Source organism: Adiantum capillus-veneris, chromosome 9 (genome assembly GCF_014529385.1).
Source record: "Adiantum capillus-veneris isolate H3 chromosome 9, ASM1452938v2, whole genome shotgun sequence".
Lineage (NCBI taxonomy): Eukaryota > Viridiplantae > Streptophyta > Polypodiopsida > Polypodiales > Pteridaceae > Adiantum > Adiantum capillus-veneris.
In genome coordinates this window covers 133,794,888-133,816,118 of record NC_140939.1, presented here as the reverse complement: position 1 = coordinate 133,816,118, position 21,231 = coordinate 133,794,888, and the positions used below count along the sequence as shown (strand labels likewise).

The following is a 21,231-nucleotide window of genomic DNA, read 5'->3' as shown; positions in this document are numbered from 1 at the left end:
TTGAATAGTTCTCTCAAATGTCTACAATGATAATGTTTGTGTTTCATGGTGGTTATATGATTTCCTTGGCCCCATGTCTCCACATAGGTTCCTTTTATTGTTGTCGAGGTACCTTTCTCTTGTATCACTCAAGCTAACACTAATAAAGAAGTAGCTCAAAAAATTGTCTGTTGTGTAAGACAAGTACACATTAATTACAAAGGCATTCAAGGTTCCCAAATGTGACATCAAGGGGATGTTCAGAGTAAATCTAGTGGCTCAAGTAAATGTCCATGTAAACAAAAATCCATAGTAAATCTAGTGGCTCACCACACAAGGTTGGCTCGTGTTCTATTGACTTGCAACTATTTGATAAAAATAATTTGGTTTGGAATGCTATCAAAGATAAAGTCTAACTTGATGTCTCTTTTGCCTCCTTGTCCATGTGATGTTTAGTGCTTTTATACATGCAAGTTGAATTTTTGTGGGTACTTAATTATCACGCATTGGCGTTCGGTGGTCAAACTGGGTGATTTTTCAATCTTATTTTTTTTCCTCATTAAAATGCACCTTTTCTTGGTTTTGTTTTCTTATTTTTCCATTTTGTGAATCAAGACTTTAGATATTGTCCTATAAATGGGTGATCATTCAATGAAAGTGTGTGGGCACTAGGAGCCTTGAATGTTGGTATAAAATAGATTAGATTGTGGTCATTTAAAGACAAAGACATGCCCAAAGTATAGAGATAGAGACAAGCGAATCACCACCAAGTGTACCTATATGTGTGTCTCCTTCTATACATCCTTGTTTCGGCTAGCTCTTCACTTCATATCATGTCCCCACTAGGCTTTTGTCTTGAAATTGTCTCCTTAGCAGTCTCCTCACAACCCTCTTGCCCTCTTAGCCTCTTTCACTAGCTTGCTGTCCACTGGTCAAAACCGTGCCCTCTTTGGCGTATTTTCCCTTCTTACCATTCCCGTTGCTACCCCCCTTCTTCTCGCTAGCACCTACCTCCACTTTTGGTATCAATACTTTCCCCCTCAGAAATCCTTCACAAACCCTTAGCCCGCTCAACCTCATCCACTAGCTTGCTACCACTATTTTTAAAACCATGCTCTTTGTGGCGTCTTTTCCCTTCTTCTTGCCATCCTCTTTGTTGTCCCCTTTCTTCCCACTAGCAACCACTTCCCCACATTTGATATTAATAGCATTCGGCTCCCCTCTCATCCTCAACCACATCTAGCAATGCTCATCAATGGAAGAGGCTTTCTTAGCCATGGTGTGCCCCGCGTTTGGTATGTCATCATTGATGATCATAGGTTTAGCAGCACCCAATCTAGGGTTTTCCTTGCCTCTAGTAGTCTCCTTCCTCCATATCAGAGCTCATTGGTTGTCCCCCATTGTGTCCCCATCCAGCCCCACCACACTCCTCTTCCCCTCCATGCCACCATCCTTCAGGTTCCATAGCACACCACATACCTTCTACAAGTCTCCATGACCTCAAGCATATGACTCGCAATAGACTTTGCTGGTCCTAGATGTTCATGCTACACATCATTTGCAATTTACCCATCTTTGAAGATTTAGTCACATATTCCTTATCTACATAGTAACTGCACGCAATTTGAGAATCATGATCACAATAAATCATCCGAATCATCACATAATTTTCTTCATCACCAAACATGAGTAAGGTTCTTTTTAGTGCACCATAAAGAAGCTCTCCTTGTTTGCGCACATGTAGGGTCAGGTCCTCCTTCGTCACAGTTCTTGTTGGTGCTATGAGGAGACTTTGTTTTGTGCTTACTCTTCGTCTATGGAAGCTTCTCAGGGGTGTATTTAGCAATTTTCATTGGGGTTATGTTACAAGTGATCTAGAATGCTCAAAGTCTAAAATAAAGTCAATAGAGAGAACAATGAAGCACAAGGCATGGCAAGATCGAGTAAAGGCGTACAAAAATGGATAGAAAACTCCAAAAGGATGCATTGGATTTTATTATGTCTTACTGATTTTTTTTTATAACTTCCTTCTTGTCTTCCTTTTAAAAGAAAACTCTTCTTTCCTTAAAAAATGATCCTTCCGTTATCATCAAGCCAGCGGACAAAAATTTAGGACCAGTCATCTTATCCAAATCTTGGTATATAGAGAAAGGCTCTAAACATCTCCTAGATTCCTCTACCTACACCCCCGTGGTTTAAGCTCCCCTCTCCTTTGTCTCTTCTCTTCTCTCCTCCATTCTTACCAATTGCGTTCTTCTTTCTTCTAAAGAGCAGGCTTTCATCCTTAAGCCTCTTTCTTCTGAACTCAAACCTTGTCCCTTTTTTCTTCTTCCTAAAACCCACAAACCCTCCTTAGTAGGACACCCCATTTGCTCTTATAGAGGATATGTTCTTGAGCTTGCCTCTATATGGCTCCACTTACAGCTTCTCCCTATCCTTCTCACTAAGAAGCAACACCTTAAAGATTCTTTTTCACTCATCAAGGATATCTCCTCTCTTGTCCTTCCTTTTAAAGTCCTTCTCTTCACGTTTGATGTTGAGTCTTTATACCCTAGCATTCCCATTCAACAAGGTTTGCTTGCACTCTCTGACTCTATCCAGCACCATTTTTCCTCACCCAAAGAGAGTCTCATCCTCTCTTTGGCCTCTCTTGTCCTTAACCACCACTACATCTCCTTCCAAGGAAAATGTTGGCGACAAATCAAAGGTACTGCCATGGATTCCAATTTTGTTGTCTTCTATGCCTGCCTCTTTTTTTGTCACCTGTAAGATAGTATCAACCTTCCCTCCCATCCCTCTCTTCTCTTTTTCAAACGATACATTGATGATGCCTTTGGCATTTGGCAGGGCTCCCTTCTTGATCTTGAGAAAATCCTCAAGGTTTACGGTTCTCCACTCCAAAACCATATTAAAATTTTCCCTGTCATTTCTTTCATAGAAGCTTCCATCCTTGACATTCATTTCTTCAAAGGACCCTCTTTTTCTCATTTAGGGATTCTTGACTCTCATTGCTATCAAAAAAGTCTTAACTTCTACAACTACATTCCTTGGAAATCTTGGCACCCAACCCACCAGAAAGTCGCTTTTATCATTTCAGAGCTGAAAAGATATATCCTTAGAGAGAGCTCCTTGGAGGGCTTTCTTACCATTTGTGCCCTGTTTTTTCAAAGACTTAGAGCAATGGGTACCCCCAAGCTCTTCCCCGTAATTGTTTCTCCCTTATCTCTTACAATGATAGGGACTCTCTCCTAAGGAAAAAACCCATATCAAAAGACCCCCCTTTTGTGGTAAAAATTCCCTTTTTACCCTTTACGCGCAACCTTAATCTCTCTCATATCTTGATCAAACCTCTTGCTCTTCTGCTTGGCTCCACGCCTGAATTATTCCACTCCCGAAGACCCTTATTTGTTGGCTCAATGCGCCCAATGTCGAAAATATGCTTAACCTCCAACCCTCGCACCCCTCCTTGCCCCTTCTAGTACTTCTCCCCCCCCCCCCCCCCCCCCCCCCAATTTGATGTCAATAATTTATTTTTTCCCTTTCCCTTTTTTGTGTCTTTCAATAAGTTTGATTCCCCGCCTTAGTTTTGCACTTAATGCCTTGCTCCTTCTAGCCTCTCTTATCTTGATATTACCTCCCCAATGGTGCACATTGATATTACCTCCCCAATGGTGCACATTGTATCAATTTTTGTCAGTATTTACTTCTTTGTACCAAAAGATGCTTGCATTTACTTCTGTGTACCTAAAAACCTCTATCCTCCTCTTAATCCTCATCTTTGTACCTACCTTGGGTTTGCAACCCCCAACCCTTACCCTTATTAAAGAAGCCCCCAATCTTTGTAAAAGAATTAACACTACTGATGAGCTTTATATAGCGAAATGCGTTTAGTGTTAATTCATTGTTTGCTCCCCCTCCCCCCCAACTCCAAGCAATTAAATTCTTTTCTTGGTAAGATTCGTTTGCTTAAAATTCGGTGAAATTTGTGACTTTTATGGCGTTTTTCTGTCGTCGATGTTATAGCGTAGCACTTACCTACGATTATTTACCTTTCCTTCTACATTTCCACTCTTGCCCGATTATATACCTTTCCTTCTGCTTTTCCACTCCTGCCCGTCCCTTCTCTAAATCCACTCCTTCCCCTCCCTTTTCCGTGAGATTAAATCTTGTTATCTTTACCTTTTCCAAGTAATATACATTAGTATATGGGTTTTTATGCCTGGACTTTCTTTAAAGCCTTGGCATACTGTTGTTGTTAGACTTTGTTTCTTTTAAAAGCTTGGGGTTTTCTAAGCTTTGGGTTTGCTTTTTTAAGCTGGCTAGTTTCTTTTCCAAGGACTGCTTCACGTGCTTGTCCACCCTTTTGCATCAGCCTTTCATCGCTTTCCCCGCCTACTTGTGTTACCCCTTGCTCTGAGCTGCTCGTGCCTCCGCCTTCGTTTCGCCCTGTGTTGCTTGGGAGACGGCCATCACTTGCCTTCATTCCCTTTGCTCCACGCCTTCTGGCTCGCTGCTTTCACTTGCTCCACCCAACGTCACTTAGCCCTTACTCCTCTTATTGCTAGCCTTTGAACTTCTGTCGTAGCTTTGGTTACAAGCTCCCTATAACCTTGCTTCATTCAGCGCATGGATGGGTGTTTGTACTCAAGCGAAGGGAATTTAGACAGCTTTGAAGCTGCCTCCCAGTAACTGCACAACGGTTTGCTTAATGCAATGCCTCAAGCCTACTGCAGTGAGGGTAAGCTCCTCATCTCGGGCCACCCGCAGTTTCCGGTTTACAAAATGTCTGCTACAGCGAGGGTAAGCTCGTCATCATGGGCCACGTGCAGCATCCGATTCACTCCAGATGGTTTTCGCGCTACAGCGTCAGGCACCTTATTCAGAGGCCACTCAATATCGAAGACGCAGTTTCGGGCTTAACAAGCTAGCTCATAAGAGTTTCAGTGTTTGAAACCTTCAACCTCCTAAGCTAACACAGAAGAGTTGCAGCCTTCAACCTCGACTACTGGTTTCCTACGTACTCTACTCCTTTTGCTGAGCATTGCCGGATTTTGCTTGAGTTCTTGCGCCTTCAACCAGTACAGCGTGTCTTATTTGCTCCGCTGTATTTGCCGCGTGTAGTGGTTTCGGATCCCTTTGCTTTAGTTCATGCGCCACCCAGTTTAAGACTTTGGTTTTATTACACAGTGGCCTGCCTACGGGGTCGAGCTTATATGACGTGCCATGCCTCAAGCTTGCTACAGGCCATGCCTCAAGTTTGCTGCAACTAAGGGATAATTTCGCTCGTTTTCACAGGCCACCAGAAGCTTCCGCTCACCTGAAGCATCTGCTCACCAATAGGCATTTTTTCCACTTTGCAGGCCAGCCTCACCTACTCTGCTTAGCAAGACTGCACCTACGCAACTTCGCAAGCTCAACTTTGTAAGCCACTCTACTTAGCAAGCCAAACTAACTTCGGCTTAACTTTGCCTTGCCGTAGCACTACCCAGCAAATGCCGTATGCGTCTTCGGCTACGACTCCAACAAGCTTTCACCACTTTAGAGCCCACCCACAACCTCCAAGCTCTTAGTAGCCTTCTTTTTTCCTTCTTTTGTCCTCACTATTAGTTAGCCAACAACTATCATTGCATTTGCTTTATTAGTTATTGAGGCTGTGGAGGGCTTTAAGACCTTTTTAATTAAGACTTTGTAGTGCATGAAGAACATGGAATCCTCTTCCACCCCTGTCCTCCATAGTAATCCTGCGCCCACCTTTGGAACCTCTCATTTTCTCTCACCGTCTAGCTCGGTTACCATTCTTTCCTTCATCGGCTCCGGCTTCTCACAGTCGGCTCACCCTCTCCTAATATCGCTTTTATCTTTCTCGCTCCGTTATCCTCTTCTTCAACTTTGCCTACCACCCTTCCAGGCTTCGTTGCGGCTTCCGCCCTCACAAACCCCTTTGCACTTATTGCACAACCAAACACTTCGACTCCCGTTTCCTCTTCTAAAACCTCCTTGTGGAAAAAATTGATTTCTCCCCTCCTTTCTCGAAAGGCGCCAAAAGCTATGGTGCGTCCGTCGGTCTTATCACTCAAAGAGGAAAGCTCCCCAATCCCCCCCTTATTGCTCCTTTCTCTTTTGGTGCTTTCTCCTCTTCGTTCGCCACCTCCCCCTCCCTTTTCGCTCCAACGCCTCTTCTCTTAATTCTATCCCTTCTGCTTCTCCCCTCCCCACCATTCCTACCATCACCAAGCCTCAAGAGTTTGACAAAATTGTATCTTGTTCCTTACATGAATTCAAGACTATTAACATCAAGCTTTCTAAAGCTAAATCTCACCTCTTACACCTCCAAAACCTCAGGGCTAACAATAAAGCTCCCAATAGCCTATGCATGAAACCACCGCGCCTTGTTTTGGAAGATTCAAGTGCCCAAGCGCTTCTCAATGCCAAATTTGTTAGCCTTAACATACAATACCAACTTGATTGTTTCGACATTTATATACAAGCCCAAGCCCTCCTGGTAGAAAACCTCCAAAAGCTTTTTAATTTCTTCCATGAGGCGGTAGAAGAACGCTTGGAAGACCTTGTTAAAAAGCTCTCACCTATATCTTTCCCTAGAATTCTACTGAAGCATGGGCAAATCAACTCATTATGTAGAAACAGTCTTCTCTCCTAGAGCTAGACGCTTTTGTTCAAAACTCCATCCTTCAAGCACATTTAGCCACTTCTATTGAATCAACCGCTCACAATGCAAGAAAAAGATCCCAAGAAACCCTCTTTGCCGAAGCAATGGCTTTACCAAAAGAAGACACCGTGATTGAGCTCGTTCAACATGAGGTCACCACGCAAATGAGCAAGCTCCTCTCCCAAAAGACGTCTTTAAGCATTTGTAAACCCCTTCCTCTAAAAAACCTTTTGCTTCCGCTCCCTCACAACCTTCGTCTTCCCTTGGTAACCATAAAGCTCTCTTTGGGAAATACACTCTCCAACCTTTCAAAAAACCTTATAACGCTTCCTCCTCTCCCTCCCTCTCCACCACCTTGCTTGAAAAAAACCCCTCCTCTTTGGGCCTTCTTCCCCCCCCCCATTACTCAAATCTCCCAAATACCCCCTTAATATCCCTCCGCTTTCTAGCCACCCATCTCCCACCCGTTTGCCTCTTCCCTCTAAATCTCCCCATCCCTTATCCAACATTCCTAAAAAACCTAGATATTCAAAAAACCTGCAATGGAGGAGGAAGTAGCCGTTGAGCACCGTACTTCATGGGTCCATTTGCTCTTCTCTAAACCCCCCATTTTTTTTGTTTCTTAGACCCCTCCTCCCCTTTCTCAAACTTACATCCCCACTACACCCATTTCCACTCCTTCCCTTTATGGCGTTGCTAAATTCCCCACTACACCCCACTCCACTTCTCCCCCTTATGGTGTTGCTAAAAAAAGATGCAAGTATTGGCTTCCATTTACTAACCCTTCTCTTTTCACGGTGATTAGTCTAGGAAAGCAATCAATTTTTGAGTTAGAAAACAAGGTTACTAACTTAGCTTGCCATAATCTCTCAAAACGTACGCTTTCCCGTTGTGAAAAGAAGCTTCTGGGTTTAGGCCTTAAATATATTTCTCCCCTCTCCCCTCCTACTCTCTCCTCTCTAAAACAATATTTTTCTAACTTGGAAAGAAGCTACCAACTCAAGCTATTTTTTTAAAGAAGTCTCCCCACCCTCTACTCCTTTCTCCCTTCCCAATGCCTCTTGGTACCCACCAACTCCCTCTCTTAATCTCAAAAATATTTTGTTTTTTCTTTCTTCGAAACTTACCACCTTTTGGAAAACTTCCTTCTTGTCATCTCACTTCTCAGCCCCTTCCTTTTTAAAGAAAGCTCTTCTTTCCTTAAAAAATGATCCTTCCATTATCATCAAGCTAGCAAACAAAAATTTAGGACCGGTCATCTTATCCAAATCTTGGTATATAGAGGAAGCCTCTAAAAATCTCATAGATTCCTCTACCTACACCCCCGTGGCTTTAGCTCCCCTCTCCTTTGTCTCTTCTCTTCTCTCCTCCATTCTTACCAATTGCGTTCTTCTTTCTTCTAAAGAGCAGGCTTTCATCCTTAAGCCTCTTTCTTCTGAACTCAAACCTTGTCCATTTTTTCTTCTTCCTAAAATCCACAAACCCTCCTTAGTAGGACGCCCCATTTGCTCTTATAGAAGATATGTTCTTGAGCATGCCTCTATACGGCTCCACTTACAGCTTCTCCCTATCCTTCTCACTAAGAAGCAACACCTCAAAGATTCTTTTTCACTCATCAAGGATATCTCCTCTCTTGTCCTTCCTTTTAATGTTGTTCTCTTCACATTTGACATTGAGTCTTTATAACCTAGCATTCCCATTCAACAAGGTTTTCTTGCACTCTCTAACTCTATCCGCCACCATTTTTCCTCACCCAAAGCGAATCTCATCCTCTCTTTGGTATCTCTTGTCCTTAACCACCACTACATCTCCTTCCAAGGAAAATGTTGGCAACAAATCAAAGGTACTGCCATGGGTTCCAATTTTGTTGTCGTCTATGCCTGCCTCTTTCTTTGTCACTTGTAAGATAGTATCAACCTTCCCTCCCATCCCTCTCTTCTCTGTTTCAAAAGATACATTGATGATGCCTTTGGCATTCGGTAGGGCTCCCTTCTTGATCTTAAGAAAATCCTCAAGCTTTACAAGTCTCCACTCCAAAACCATATCAAAATTTTCCCTGTCATTTCTTCCATAGAAGCTTCCATCCTTGACATTCATTTTTTCAAAGGACCCTCTTTTTCTCATTTAGGGATTCTTGACTCTCATTGCTATCAAAAAAGTCTTAACTCTTACAACTACATTCCCTGACAATCTTGGCACCCAACCCACCACAAAGTCGCTTTTATCATTTGAGAGCTGAAAAGATATATTCTTAGAGAGAGCTCCTTGGAGAGCTTTCTTACCATTTGTGTCCTATTTTTTCAAAGACTTACAGCAAGGGGATACCCCCAAGCTCTAATTGTTTCTCCCTTATCTCTTACAATGATAGGGACTCTCTCCTAAGGAAAAAACCCATATCAAAAGACCCCCCTTTGTGGTAAAAATTCCCTTTTCACCCTTTACGTGCAACTTTAATCTCTCTCATTCCTTGATCAAACCTCTCGCTCTTCTGCTTGGCTCCATGCCTGAATTATCCCACCTCCCCAAGACCCTTATTTGTTGGCTCAATGCGCCCAATGTTGAGAATATGCTTAACCTCCAACTATCGCACCCCTCCTTGCCCCTCCTAGTACTTCTCTCTCTCCCCCCCCCCCTTCCCCCCCCCAAATTTGATGTCAATAAATTTTTTTTCCCTTTCCCTTTTTTGTGCCTTTCAATAAGTTTGATTCTCCCCCCTAGTTTATCACTTAATGCCTTGCTCCTTCTAGCCTCTCTTATCTTGATATTACCTCCCCAATGGTGCACATCGTACCAATTTTTGTCAGTATTTACTTTTCTGTATCAAAAGATGCTTGTATTTACTTCTGTGTACCTAAAAACCTCTATCCTCCTCTTAATCCTCACCTTTGTACCTACCTTGGGTTTGCAACCCCCAACCCTTACCCTTATTTAAGAAGCCCCCAATCCTTGTAAAAGAATTAACACTACTGATGAGCTTTATATAGCGAAACACGTTTAGTGTTAATTCATTGTTTGCTCCCCCCCCCCCCCCCCCCCCAAACTCCAAGCAATTAAATTATTTTCTTGGTAAGATTTGCTTGCTTAAAATTCATGAAATTTGCACCTACCTCCACTTTTGGTATCAATACTTTCCCCCCCAGAAATCTTTCACAAACCCTTAGCCCCCTCAACCTCATCGACCACCAGCTTGCCACCACTATTTTAAAAACCATGCCCTCTGTGGTGTCTTTTCCCTTCTTCTTGCCATCCTCTTTGTTGTCCCCATTCTTCCCACTAGCAACCACTTCCCCACATTTGATATTAATAGCATTCGGCTCCCTTCTCATCCTCAACCGCATCTAGCAATGCTCATCAATGGAAGAGGCTTTCTCAGCCTTGGTGTGCCCCGCATCTGGTATGTCATCATTGATGATCACAGGTTTAGCAGTACCCTATCTAGGGTTTTCCTTGCCTCTAGTAGTCTCCTTCCTCCATATCAGAGCTCATTGGTTGTCCCCCATTGTGTCCCCATCTAGCCCCACCACACTCTTCCCCTCCATGCTACCATCCTTCTTGTTCCATAGCACACCACATACCTTCTACAAGTCTCCATGGCCTCAAGCATATGACTCCCAACAGACTTTGCTAGTCCTAGATGTTCATGCTACACATCATTTGCAATTTACCCATCTTTGAAGATTTAGTCGCATATTCCTTATCTACATAGTAACTGCATGCAATTTGACAATGATGATCACAATAAATCATCCAAATCATCACATAGTTTTCTTCATCACCAAACAAGACTAAGGTTCTTTTTAGTGCACCATAAAGAAGCTCTCCTTGTTTGCGCACGTGTAGGGTCAAGTCCTCCTTCGTCACAGTTCTTGTTGATGCTATGAGGAGACTTTGTTTTGTGCTTACCCTTTGTCTTTGGAAGCTTCTCAAGGGTGTATTTAGAAAATTTTATTGGGGTTATGTTACAGGTGATCTGGTATGCTCAAAGTCTTAAATAAACTCAATGGAGAGAATAATGAAGCACAGGGCATGGCAAGATCGAGTAAAGGCGTACAAAAATGGATAGAAAATTCCAAAAGGATGCATTGGATTTCACTATGTCTTAGTGATTTTTTTTGTAACACATTTGAAGGCTCGTCAGCTAAGCATGGGAAATTCTTGCGAGAATGAATAGCTAAAAGAGTAGATAGAACTATGGCATAAAAGGATTGGTCATATCAACTTGTCAATCTGGAAAACAAATTCATCTTCCATGTCCAAAAATGGGGAGAGTATACAAGTACCCATTGGAAATCATACATTGAGATCTTTTGGGACCATGTGATCATGTAACAGTGGTTTGTAATACTTCATGATGTTTATTGATGATTTCAATAGAATGACGAGTGTATTTCTCAAAAGTAAAGTCTGAAGCATTTGACGTGTTTTTGGAGTTCAAAGCAATGGTAGAGAGGGAAGTTTCCTACACATGGATGGAGGGGGTGAGTGCATGGGTTTGATGACTCCTTGCATGAACAAGTCATAAGGAGACGGATTGTTTGCAGATTACACAAAGCAAAAAATGGCATTGTCCAAAGAAAGAATAAGAGAATTTGCAAAGATGGCTAGAGCCATGATAAATGCGATGAATGTGCCATTGATATATTGGGTAGAAGCAATATATACGAAAGTACACATCATGGACTTAAAACATGGTTTAATGGTACAATATTGACAATCATCATTTGAGCATAAATCCTACTCAAATTGGGTATAAAAAATCATTGTATCAGTGTCCAACATGGGCGCCTACAATGCATAGCAAAACAACAATCATCCCATAACCTTGTGGGCTCAAGAACCACAAGAGAAATGAAGGTAATTGAGGCTATGACCAAGGAGTCATCTCTATTCTTGTTAGAAAATACATAAACAGTGATTATTCTTTATTAGCGATTATTCTATGCAAAGGATTTTTTCATGATTTTGAAATACCTTTGTCTTAGAAGCTAGGCTTATAGTAGAAAATGGTTCTGTCACCTTTAAAATTACCTCTTGTACTCATGTATATGGTTCAATCAAATGTGAACCCTAGAGGAGGATTTTATTCAGGTTAAAAGAAAAGTTCATTATGATTTCCTCTAGTTATTTTAAGGTGAAAACTTTGCATAAGAGAGGACAAAACTTCATCCATATCCTCTGCACACATACCAAGGAAGACTCTTTGTTCATGCCTCCTACAATAGTGGTTCCAAATACAAGAATTTTTATTTTTTCTTCTCTTTGTTCTCTCCATCTTGTTACATTAAGAATACATTCTTAATGTGTGAACTAGTTGCTTAATTAAAGTGCTTAATCCATAATGCTTAGTTAGTTAAGAATCTCCTCAATGATTAGTTATTGTGTGTAGATTGTTAGTTGAAATTCTAAAGTGATTTGAATCAAGAGTTTAGTGGATTGCCTCTCTTCACTTGAGCACATTGCACAAGCTAGGGTTGAGGTGTTTTGGTTAATTTATTGCATGTTTTTCTTTAATGGATAGGAAAAGTAAAGAGGGAAAGATGCACAATTGAGTGATACAATCAGTGTAGGAACTAGTGGGATGTCAAGTACATTGTAGGTTGAGCATGGCTTTATGCACTTCTCTTCTATGCATAGGAGATGACTTTCCATTTCTAGTCCTTGGGTTACTAACCTTGAATTGACTAATCTATAGGATTTGGGTGATAGCTATGTGTGCAATGCTACTAGTATAGCAACCCACCATTTTCTTTTGGCGTCATTGTGAGAAAATGGTGCATATATGAAGTAGGAGACATGAGCTACTTGCTCCTCACAACCAATCTTGTATGTATTGCATAAAATCAGGCATAAATGGGCTAGTCCAAACTCTAGCTTTTCCTCTTCTTAAGAAGAGTCAAGTGATCATTGAAGACCATCCAAAAGATGAGCACAGTGTGAACCACCTTCATCCTTTTCTCCCTCTTTTGATTCATTGGATAAATCTCCCCTTGAGTGAAATAAAGGTAAGAGGAAGAGAGGACACTTCCGTTCTCACCCTGCATGGAAGAGATATTCTTGTGTTATGTAAACATTTGAAGGAGACAATAAGAACGTCACTTTCCTTTATTTTGATGAAAGCTATGGTAATATCGTTTAAATATTGAATTTGATTTTTCTTTTGGTGGAGAGAATTTCATGGAGTGGTCCGAGCTATATCATGTAACTATGTACCTATAGAACATCCGCAGATAGTGGTGGGCTAGCCTCAAAGCTCAGGGAGAAGAACCAAAGACTTGAGGAGTGTTGATGTGAAATCCTATGAAAATTTCTCTCTAAGCAACAAACGATGATATCTTAATTGATTGGAGAAGTCTTAAGTTGGAAAGAGATGAGTCTATTCAAAAGTTTGTGTTGTTGGGACTTACAGTTTAAATCCGCTAAATTCTACAAAAGAATAGGCTTGTTGAGTAATGCTAAAATTTTTATGTGGGACTTCCTAGGGATATGGAAGAATATGTCAATGCACAGAGGCCCAAGACCATATCAAAAGTGTCTCATCACACTATGGTTGCTTCTAAAGTCTTTTCTCCTTCTAGGAGAAATGCTCACAAGTTTCCTGAGAAGCCGGATAAACTTCAAAGAGGAGAGAAACTTTACTTATATTCCAAAGCCATAGAAAAAGGAGAAGGGAGTTTACAAAGGTAGCAATAAAATTTCTCTTGAAGATCTTGAAAGATACAAGGAGCAGAAACTTTTCCATGCGAAAAACCTAGTCATAGATACTATTAAACAAAAATTAGAAAGAACAATCCCTAAGCTACTCAAGTTCCCATGCACAATAGTATAGGTCAACAAGGAGCTCCACTATGTTATGCATGGGGCAAGATTAAGGATCAAGATGCTTTTAGTTTATTTGATGTTGGTTCTACCAACAACTTCATCTCTTGAGATATGGCTATCAAATTGGGTTTCACTCTTTATAGCTAGGTCCTTTCAAAGAAGTAGATAGAGCTTTTGAAGGATAATATGCTCAAGTTACTCCTCTAATTAGTTCACACATCTAAGGATATGTTGATCAAGAAGGCTTTTATATTTCGTCTTTGAAGCATGAGGATGTTCTTTTAGGTTCATCCTGGTTTACATGCATATCAGATAGTCTTTAATTTTTAGAAAGGAAAGTTAAGCTTAAGGGTAGAGAAGTGGTTATTCAGGCTAATACCAAAGGTATCACAATTCTTATTATATCCCATTAATCTTCATTCAATTCAGCTTAAGGGTCGAGAGGTAGTCTTTCAGGCTATTACCAAAGGCAACACAATTCCTGCTCTATTCCAAGAATCTTTTCATAAATGAATGAGAAGTTTATATTTGCATTCAAGGTTAATGTCAAAGAATCTATGTCTAATGGAATTCTAGAATATTTGTCTTTAAGAAAATTTCTTGATGAGCATGCCTCTCTGTTTACTGACACTATTCCTGGGAACTCCCTCATCCTAGAGGTAAAGATGACCATAATATTGAACTCTTTCCTAGAAGTTCTACCCCTAACAAACCCCTTACCGTCTCTCTTTGGAATGAAAAAAGAGATCATGACATAGGTCAATAAGTCAATGGAAAAGAGAACGATTCACCCAAGCTTATCCCCTTTCTGCTCTCCATTACTTTTAGTGCAAAAAAGGATGGTCCATATCGTCTATGTGTGGACTATCATGCGCTAATTCAAACTACCACAAAGAATCGATTTTCAATCCCAAGAATTGAGGATTTGTTTGACAAACTACAAGGCTCTTCCTAGTTCAAGAGGATTTCAAATTTGAATAGTGCCAAAAGACATTCATAAAACCACATTTAAAACCAATTTTGATTTATATGATGCCTTTTGGTCTCACTAACACACTAGCTTGATGCTTACAAAGAAGGAGTTTTCTTCAATGACATCATATAGATTTTAATAATCTCAAGCAAAAGCTTACCTCTCAAATTGTGTTGATACTCCTTGATCTCTCTAAGACTTTTAAGATCCATTGTAGTGCAAGTGAAATTTGTTTAGGTGATTCCCTCAAGAGGGCTACATTGTAGCATATGAAAGTCGCCATCTTCATCAAGATAAGTGTATTCTTGTCATCTATGAAAAATAAATTCTCATGGTAATACATGTTCTTAGATCATGGAAATATTATTATTCACACGGACCATTAGAGTATCAAGTACTTAGTGACTCAAGTGAAGTTATTCCACAAACAAATGAGGTGGAAAAATTTTCTTTTACAATTTCACTTTCATATTGCTTACATTCCTCGCAAGCACAATCAAGTAGCAGATGCACTTTCTTGTAAAACAAAAGTTAATGTTATATCTATTGCATAGCACAATGAGCTTACCATAATGAGAAAACAATATGCTATAGATCTAGATTATGTTGATCTTGTTTCATCCGTGACCAATGGAACAACACAAGATCCATTCACACTAAAAGAGGGATTTGTTCTGTGTGGCAAAGACTATGTATTCCACAAGCTCTACATAAAAAAGTAATGCAAGAATCACTTGCATCTCCTTATGTTGGACATTGTGAAATAGCAGTTTTACCACTCATGCTATAGAGACATGTTTCTATTGTCCATCAATGAAAAAGGATGTTCACGATTATATCCCACAATGTATGATGTGCCAAAAAGTGAAATATGATAGAGATGAGCAACCAGGTCTACTATTACCATTGCCCATACAAAATGTTGATTTTCTCTTTGGTTAACCCAAGTCATTTCATGGCAACAATGGTATTTGGACAATAGTAGATAAATTTAGCAAACATGCACATTTTATACCGGTCAAAGAAGACCATCAAACCACATCATAAGCTAATTTGTTTTTCTCTCGTATCTTCAAGTATCATGGGTTGGAAAAATCAATTGTGTTTCATAGATACCCATGTATGACAAGTTATTTTTGGAGAGGATTTTTTGAAAATATAGGTATAAGGTTGAAATTTTACTCTGCTTATCGCCCACAAACAAATGGGTAGAGTCAAATCGTTAAGTCCACTATTTTAAATCTATTTAAGAACTATGTCAATAAAGTAGACCAAATAAATCAATATCTACCACTTCATACTTCTAATGAAAACTCTCCATTTGACATTGTTGAAGAAATATCTAAGATTCCTCCCATCTTCCTCACATGAGGCTAGAATCAAAAAACTAATTTATTAAAATTTCTCTCTTGTCATTGCTCGTCTATGTTGCAAAATTTATTGGGATTTGATGTCAATTGCATGGCATTGAGCAACATGGAAGTAGCGGAGCTTCCCCCCTAAAATTGTCTTTCTTGAGCATGTGCATAAAGCTCTTTGGTTAGAGACTTGGTTGGTGGTGGAACCCATATTCGTCTACAACAAGATCCTGTGAAGGAATTTTGCATTGCCCAATCTTTATGTCATCATGAGTTTGTTAGCATACTTTTCAATGGATTCAAATAATTTGTTACTAAGAATGTAATTTGTAAGGAAATAGGTGGAGTGCATAAATCTACGTACTTTATAGATAGTAGCCTATATGCCCAAATGAATTAGGGTCATGTTGCATAGTGCTGCAAGGTGCAGTCCTTCGGCCAATTATTTAAAGGAATTTGGCATACAACTCAAAGACATTCCTACTGAAACTTTATTTGTGACTGTGAGTCAATTTATCCCCCCAAAAAAAAAAGTTGGGCAGAAAACTCTCAAAAGGTAGGGTGAATGTTCAAATTTCTTTTGGTCTACAAAAAATCATTGGTGGATCTTGTGGGATATGAATTTCAACATTTTCTTTTCCATAATGATAGTATCAACATGTTGTCTTCTCCATAATCCTCTCTAGTTACGTAGACAGGCTGAGACACAAGAGCAGGAGGATCCTCATCCTAGCTTTTAAGAGCCATTGGACAAGGAAGGCAATCCCAAGAATTGTGAGATGGATTCACAAGTAAGAGGGACTCTATTCTAGCATATTATCCTTCAAGGGCTCAAAATCAGCAAGCATGATAATTAAGGTAATATTATGATATTATCCACCCTCCAGATTTTTGTGTTGCATGTGGTTAGAATTGGCATGTGTATGGGATAGCTAGGCTTTGGAGGTTCCTGGCCTTCCCTTCTACCTAGCAGTGGCATCATAGCTTTTGGTGCAGTAGTTCAACTAATATTAGCAAAGAATAGCTCTTCAAAAAGCTTGAAAATTGGCAAAGGGTATTATGGTAATTGACTTTTGTGATTAAGCCTTGGATACACATTTAAATCCATTATGGAACTGCATAGTGAATTCCCTTTACATTGATTGCATGCAATTAAATTGGATTGGGAAAATTTGAAATAGCTATGGAATGATGGTCAAAGAATACTTTGGGAAATTTCATGATTTGTCAAATTTCAAAGCCAATTACGGAAGTATCAAGTGGCCAATGGTGGAATACCATTGATCACGCAAAGAATATTGGGCTACAAAGGCAAGAAGGAAATTGAGATCTTAGCTCTGTGTGTGGGAAGGGGCCTTCACACACACACACACACACACACACACACACACACACACACAACCTCTTTTCCCTATGTGTATGGTGTTGTGTGCCTAGATGTGTACCATTAAATGTATTCATATTTTAATTTTGGGTCTGCTCCTCTATTATGAGGGCTCAAAAAGTGTAAGGTTATGACCATGATTGGTCACATGCAGGTCAATGGTGATTGGAATTTTAATCCCCATGAGGTGGATGCCCAACACATGGCAATAGAAGGCACTAAGCATAGAAAGTGAATAAATGATATTCATTAATGCATTCCTTGGAGCATTTCATTGTACAACAACATAACTCTACTATACATAGATCATGCTCCCTAAACACCTAGTAGACCCAACCAACTTCAAAGTTAATTTGATAACAGGATTTTCTTGATTACTGTCATTGATTTGCCAAAGAATTTTTTTCCATCTACTACAGAGATCCCCCATGGCCGTACATTGATAGGACATAGAAGATTTGATGATAGAGATCATCAGACCACAAAGAATGCTTTTAGGCCCTTGATTGTAAACACCATGAATAATGATTATACACTAAGGGAAAAATCTTTAGTTTCAAGATGCATCAACATTTAATATTCTAACAATGATGACCACATGAGGGCTCTGACTAGACATACTTGTAGCTACCAACACTTAAACCGATTGCTATCTCACTTCTTAGAATGCAAATACCATTATGTAAGCAATTTTCTACTAAAAAGGAGAAAATTTATCTCTTCTCACTATCTTCCCAAGCCATTGGAAATATGATGTAAGATTGTGCCCATTAGTAGGACTATAATGTAATTCCATTTGCACTTTAGTGCCTTTGCAATTATTTCTAATATTTCACTATACGGTCCTAAAGTCATTATTATTTAGACTACCTCATTTCTTTGTTTAATTATGGAATTATTCCTATTATTTCAAATAATTTTTTGTTGAAGGCTAAGATTATTTAAGGCTAGGTACTTACTCCTATGTTAAAAATAGATACCAAACCCCTTGCATCCTAAGTCTTAAGTTTTGCATATTCGAACATGGGCTCATTAATCATCATATATCTTTGTATTTAATCATGTGCTCAATTGAAACTGATGATTAGCCTTTGACTTTGATCATGGTTTTGCAACTCCTCGACCAAAAAAAAGGATAATATATGTACATAATCATGCCTTTTTTTTACCGGCCATCTAAATAAAACACCATGGTTTGACTTTCATTTGAAATTATTATTTGTGCTCAATATTGCATTGACACAAGCCCGATACCAACAGGTTGTCCAACTTTGCAAGCCATTGTACAAATTTATTATTTGCTTGTCTGTACTCGATTTTGTTTTTTACTTTCATGGGAAAATAACCATAGCTTCACATCAATTTCATTGTTAACAACTTTTGAAGTGTTAAAGTATTAAATGTGTGGTTAAATTTAACAAGAAATCATCTTTAGTGTGAGGTGCAGGTGTTGTTCCAGATATAGAGATTTGGCACACACGTATTGGTCATGTAAATTTGCAGAGGCTAAAAATGATACGAACTAAAGAGATCGTTATAAGTCTACATACGTTTAGAGTTGCTGAAGTGCAGAAAATTTGTGAAGCATGTCAATTTGGAAAGCAGGAAAAAGCATCCTTTCCTCATTGATAATCATTTAATCAGGAATGCATTGGATTTAGTGCATACAGATGTATGGGATTCGGTAAAGACTGCATCTATGGGTGGATGTAGATACTATGTGAGTTTCATTGATCATACAAGGAAGGTATTGGGCTACTTCATGAAGCAGAAAAGTGAAGTGTTTATGCATTTTCATAATTTCAAGTTATGGTTGAGAATTAGATTGGGAAACATATAAAGTGCATGAGGTCAAATGGAGGGGGGAGAATACTTCTCCAATGAATTCAATGGTTTTTTGAAAACGCATGGAATTTAGAGGCAATCTTCATACAGGTATACTCCGTAGAAAAATGGTGTTGCTGAGTAGAAGAATAGGCACATTGCAGAAGTGGCTAGAGCATTGATGAATGAGAAGAACATGCTTTATTGTTATTGGCCTGAGGCAGTTGTTACAGGTGTTTACATTATGAACAGGAACCCTACTGCTACAGTACATGATATGACACCTGAAGAAAAGTTTAGTGGTGAAAAAGTAGATGTATCAAATTTTAAAGTGTTTGAATGTATTTTTTATGTGCATGTGCCGGATGAGCTAAGAAGTAAGCTTGATCCAAAAGCAAAAAAATGTGTGTTCGTTGGCTATTCCCTTGAGCAAAAAGGGTACAAGTGTTACAATCCTATCATGGGTAAAGTGAGGGTGAGCAAGGATGTTGTATTTTATGAAATGGCAAGCTGATATGTGGATGTAAAAGATGATTAGGGGACTGATGTAAGAGAGAATGTGGCTACAAAAAACACAGGTGCGCAATCACAAGTTTTGAGTGGGCCACAAGGGTCATCTAATATAGGTGATGGTGAGAATCCATGGAGTGATACGGTACGTGAAAGAGTGAGTCCTACTAACTCTTCAAATGTATCAAGGAAAGGAAAGGAAAAAATTGATGATGTCCCTAAGTTGCCAATGTGAGTGTTGGTTATGATGATGGCGATAGCAGTGGTTCTAAGCAAATTTTGGATGAGGAGTTTGGCATACCCTCTATGAAGACTCCGGGTGTAAGACGAAGATGCAAGCAAGGAACAATGCACCTAGAAGTGATCCTAGACCATGCAATTCCGAAAGAGCAAGAAATCATGTGCAAAGATTGAGTTATGATAATTATATGGCTCGCCATTGTGCATTTATGGCAAAGATTACAGAGGAAGTAGAACCCACATGTTTTGAGGATGCTATCAAGGATGAAAATTGGTGGCAAGCTATGGATTAAGAGGTGATTGCACTTGTTGAAAATAGAACATGGGAATTGGTGCCATTACCAAAGGAAAAGAAGGCAATTGGATGTAAGTGGGTTTACAAATTAAAGCATAACGTTGATGGAAATGTGATCAGGTACAAGGCTAGACTTCTGGCCAAAGGTTATATACAGACTTATGGGATTGATTATGACAAGACGTTCAATAGTGTAGCCAAGATGGCTATCGTTCGTGTGTTTATTGCAGTGGCTGCTGCGTTAAAATGACATGTCTGATGCAAACCATTCATTGTTGTAAGGTCCCTCCCTAAACCCTAGAGCCATTCAGAACTTTTTCAACCTAGAAAATAATTTAGAAAAAGCAAGACCGACAAAGAAGTCATGCGGACAATGAGACTTTACTCCAGAATAAAAAGACAAGGATATTTCGGATAAGAAATTACGTCATCCCTATATTTTTCCAAAAAGATTAAGATTATTTTTATACTTCTTCGTCAAAAGCCGCGTGGGAACTGATCTAGATCGAGAACTGGGAGAAAAGGGGACTAACTTGATTGAAACGTAAAGTTAAGAGATAAGAATTAAGAAGAAAATTGGGGTCCAATAGGAATTAAGAAGACAATTGCGGTCCAATATCATTTGAGAAGAGAATTGGGGTCCAATAGCATTTGAGAAGAGAATTGGGGTCCAATAGGAATTAAGAAGAGAATTGGGGTCCAATAGCATTTGAGAAGAGAAATGGGGTCCAATAGAAATTGAGAAGAGAATTGGGGTCCAATAGGAATTGAGAAAAGAATACCCACCATTTTCTATATAAGCAACCCCTCTCCTTTGTAATTTACACACATATATTGCTAAGCTACTTGCATACTTGCCATGCTCAAGACTATGCTTAAGTAAATCAAGGTTTCCATTAAACCTTGCTCTTGCTCTCTCCCTCTCTTGAAGGCCAAACGCTCAACTCTCTTCCTCTCTTGAAGGCCAAACCCTTGAGGGGTTTTGTGAAGAAGCTTCTCTCTCCTTCCTCTTCACCATAAATACCTGTCCTTCCTCCTTGAACCTCACATCTCTTCAAGAAGGACTTCAACCTCACTTCCCACTTGTTTAGAGGAGGTAATCTTCATTTCTAGTAGGATTAATTAATCCATGTGTTTTAATACTAGGAAGGTTTATGTGCATCATTTTAGGTTTAAGCTTTA

At 39.6% G+C, this 21,231-nt stretch overlaps 1 pseudogene; it reads left to right on the top strand.

The window, feature by feature from the left end:
• Window positions 1–5,683: 5,683 nt before the first annotated feature.
• On the top strand, window positions 5,684–6,356 carry LOC147451205 (uncharacterized; annotated as a pseudogene).
• Window positions 6,357–21,231: the final 14,875 nt, after the last annotated feature.